The sequence below is a fragment of the Quercus robur genome, chromosome 4, assembly GCF_932294415.1.
Source record: "Quercus robur chromosome 4, dhQueRobu3.1, whole genome shotgun sequence".
Lineage (NCBI taxonomy): Eukaryota > Viridiplantae > Streptophyta > Magnoliopsida > Fagales > Fagaceae > Quercus > Quercus robur.
The window spans coordinates 40,609,650-40,614,080 of NC_065537.1; the positions used below are offsets into that span (position 1 = coordinate 40,609,650).

At 35.6% G+C, this 4,431-nt stretch overlaps 1 long non-coding RNA gene across 2 annotated transcripts; it reads left to right on the forward strand.

Moving 5' to 3' along the window:
• Positions 1–1,156: 1,156 nt before the first annotated feature.
• LOC126721741 (uncharacterized) lies at positions 1,157–3,672 on the forward strand. 2 transcript variants are annotated; one of them, XR_007653906.1, is made up of 2 exons: positions 1,157–1,582; positions 2,759–3,672. It is a non-coding gene; the product is annotated as an uncharacterized LOC126721741 (long non-coding RNA). The 2 variants fall into 2 exon arrangements; XR_007653905.1 differs by having other exon boundaries at positions 3,376–3,672.
• The last annotated feature ends 759 nt before the right edge of the window (positions 3,673–4,431 follow it).

A 4,431-nucleotide genomic window follows, 5' to 3' on the forward strand; every position in this document is an offset into this window, starting at 1 on the left:
TGCACATTTAATCCTCTGCTATCCTATCTTTATTAGAGTTTCTCTCTCGCGGTTTAATTCGACCATGGTCATTTAATCCCATGTTTTCAAAATGACCCTCGTTTTAAAATCTTCCCTTTTTAAAATCAAAGTTGGTTTCAATCACCATGTTTTAAATCTCCAAAATATTCCATTTTATCATGCATAACTTCTCATGTTTACCTAGTATTTTATTTTATTTTAACAGTGTTTTCATAGCATCTTTCATTTGCATGTTCATCTATGTTGCCTAGAAAATTAAAATTTCCCTCTCGTGTACGAGCATGCATAAACTCGACTATACATGTATGTAATCCGCATATGTATATATGAATGTACATCCTTGTGCATGCATGTATGCGCATGTGAAAGCTAGCAAGTGTTTTACGTTTATATACCTACTTACACGTGAACAAAAATATTTCCCAACATCATCATAGCATAAATGATAAAAACACAAAAATAAAATATATAAATGCTAAAAATAAAATAAATATTAGCATGTTTTCTTGGTTGCATTGCTACTAAAACTTTTGCAAGAAACAATGAGAAAAAGAAAAATAGACACTTACCTTTAGTGCAAAACAGGAGTCTAAAGCAGAAAACTGAAGCCGGGAACTGGACCCGCTGGACCAAGACTTGCCTTAAGAAATAAGTTTTTTGTGAGAAAAAGTGAGGAAGGAAGTGTGAAATGGTAAAAAATGAGGTTTGGAGGCCTTTTGTAGTGGGATGTATGGCCTAGCTATTCGATGCATCCTAAAGCGTTGCCGGGTCTGCCTGACGCACCCTTAGGGGCTGTTGATCAGCGTTGACTAGGTCAACATTGATCGGTTAACCAGGTGACCCAAAAAAAAAAAGAGAGAAGGAGTTTTTGTTCAATGCCAAGATCCGATCAGCTTAATCAGAGTCCAGGTAGGCATTCAAATGTTCCATCGAAGTCAGGACTGGAAAAAGACAAAATTGCTGACATCAGTAGGCAGTCTGGCACACCCTAAAGGCCCACCAGAGCTAGCTGGCGGCCCTTAAAGGGCCGTCGGAAGCTGAATGGTCAGATTTTGACCATGAATATCCCCTGACCCCCCAAATTAAAATTAAAAAAAAAAAAAAAAAATTGGCATTTTGGAGCATTTTCTGGGCAGCATCTCTCTTTCTCTAAATTCTCTCCTATACACACAAAAACCTTTGATTCCTCACCTTTTTCTACACATCAAGAGGTAGTGTTCTTGCTCTCCTTTTCCTTTCCTTGGTCTTGACACCTTGGATGTAATGCCCCAAATAAAAAGAAAATAAGTAAATAAACTACAAAGTCAAGTTTTTTTAAGATCCCACATGCTCCACCTACCCCACCATTCCCCACCACTCATTTTCAATTTCTCTCATTATCTCTTGGCCGTCCATCTCTCTTCCTCATTTTTTTTTCACAAACACACACACATTCCTCTTCACTCCCTCACATTCTCCCACTAGGTTCTACTCCACACCACCATCTCCACCATCATTTTTCCGGCAAGATCATCGGAAAATCTTTAGGAACCTCTAAGCATCTTCACGTTTGTTATTTGAGGTAAAAATTTCTAATCTTTTTGGTGGGTTTTATAATTTTGCTTGAAGTTATTTTAATCTAAGCTTTGATAATGATTTTCATGTGATTTATGAGTTTTGGATGTGATATTCATTTGTTTATATGTATGGGTTTTGTATTGGTGGATTTATTTAATGAGTGGGTTTAGGGTTTGTACTAATGGTGGCTATCTAAGGTTTATTTATGGTGGAAATTTAGGAGTTTTGAGTTATAATATGTGATACTTGGTAAATCTAATTTTTTCCTTTTGATATTGGATATATTTGGAGTTAGTTGAAGTTCTAAAATTGCTTATCTTGGAGGATATTGCAATTTTGGTGTCATGGGTCTCTTGATGATATTATATAAATCTTGTGGAAATTACTTATAAAGTGTTGAGGTTTTGATGTTGGAGATAATATCTTGAATGATTTATGAGTATAATGGGAGTCTATGCCTTGTGAATTATTTTGTGGAGAAACTTTGGAAGTGAAATACATTATTTGTGAGGTTAAATACTAGGCTTGCCTAATTAAGTGCTTATTTGGAAATTCCTAATTTGAAGCTAGACACAATTTCAAGATTTATGCTTCTTGTGATAGGTTTGCTTGATTTTGTTTAAGTTCTACCTAATCTCCTTTGGAGCTTGGAGAATTAAGCTTTTTATGGGTTGCAAGATAAGTAGCTTTTTAATGGAATTTTTGGAAAATAACTATGTTGCATAAACATTGTTTTTGGGTCAAACACATTTTGGAAAATTAATTATGGGACTATGTTTTTCTAAAAATTGTTGTGTTGTGACCCTACTATATATGATTATATATGAAAGCGCATCATGTTTAATATTGCTTATGGGGAAATGCATGAATTGTTGACATGGAAAATATTCATCTTTGATTTAATCTTTTGATGATGACTTTCATGGATTTATGGTTTACTAGAAAATTTAAAGATGCTTATCTTGTTTTGTTATTTGGGAAATTGATGGAAAATCTTGTTGACAAGAATGACTTTGGAAACCTAACAAACTTAATGGAAGTTTTGATTGTTTAAGGTTTTTCTAAAACTACCTGGATGTAATCCATGTATTTGAAAGGAAATGTAACCTGTGAGCTTTATGTTGTTTTGACCCTATGCCATGTGTGATTTCCTGATGATCACCCGATTTGGTTTCCGTAGTCTTTGTGACAATAGAATTAGATTTAGGTTAGTGCCTTTTCACTTTGGATGACGCGTTCTTCTCTACTACCTATGGGGAGAAGAAGATCCTTGATTGTGTATGGATGAGGCTGCTACCCATGGGGCCAAAAGATCACATGCAAAAGAGGTCCTATTAATTTGACGCGTTCTCCCTGTTGCCCATGGGAGGAGAGACAAAACCTTGAAGGCATGGGTGAGGCTGCTGCCCATAAGGCCAAGAGACTACATACCAGAGATGACAATATCATGCCAATTGTGAATGAGTGGATCCCCTAACCAGTCTATGTGGTAGTGTGGTATATTTGTGATAATTACCTTATGTTAGATTTTATGGCTTTGGAATTATATTGTTAGTGCTCACAGATTATAATATATAGTTTCATGGTAATTATTTTGAGAAACTCTGTGTTTTATTATTTAATAATTCTTGTCATATTATAATTGAAAATGATCTTGCAGTATTTAGTTAGAATTTTTCCAAACTAAAACATGCTTTGTAACTGTTCATCAACATGAAACTTGCATTTCCCCTACCCTCATTGATTATGCTACTTACTGGGCACTGTCTCATCCCTTTCTCTTACAAACTTTTTCAGCATAGGCAATGATCATTTTGAGATAGGTTTTTGTGGCTAGTAGTAGTTAGACTAACTACTGATGGAGGTTGGACTTTTGTGATGGAGATATTTAGATGATGTATATGCTAAAGTAGGTTTGACTCATTCTTTTGTATATTATAGTGGTTATGACTTTATTTCCATTGATGGGACAAGTTAAATATGTGTAATTATATATATTTAAACCTCAATTCTTTTGGGGCCAATGGTCCTTGTAATTATTGCATAGAACTCTCACTTACTTTGGGAGTATTTTTAATGGAATTATTATGATAATTCTTAATGTTGGTACTTGGTATGAATTATTTGGATTAAATTGTCAAAAAGGAAAACTCTACAGGTACATTTGGGCTGTATTTAATCATGCTTTGGACCCTTTGGGGCTTGGGGCACGACATTGGATTTAAGGTTTAAGGGTGTAGATATAGCTTTCTAGCTACTATCTACACCCATTTAATTTTCTAGCTTTTATGAGCTTGTTGCCATGTTTGTGCGTAAAGCTTTGTTTGGATGCTATGTCTAGTGCTTTTATAGCCTTACATCTCTTATTTATGCCTTTTTCTTGTGCTTTGGCTTTTGGGTAGGATGTAGATCTAGATCTAGTGGTTTAGGTCTACATCCATAAACCCAAGTTTACAACAAATGGGTTTGGATTCGTTCCTTTTTGCATGTGTATGCTTTGTTTGCTTCTTGCTTTAGATCCAAGCCTATTTGTTTCAATCCCTACCTTGTTCTAGTTTGTTTCTCCCTTTGTGGTTTTGCGCTTGTTGGTCTTTGAGGCCACCTTGTTTGTTTGGTTGTATGGTCTTCTCGTTTGTGGCTTGTTTGGATGCAACCAAGGTTGGGAGTACATCTTAGTGATGTTTGGTTTGCTTGCCACATGCCTTTCTCTCTTTTGATTAGCCTTGCACATTAGGGTTTCTCATGTTAGCCATTGTATGTGCCTTATAACATGCTTACCCTTCCCCTTTATGTGATAACATACTTGGCTTCCTTTATGCTTGCTATGCTTGCCTTGTGCCATCTCATTTGGCT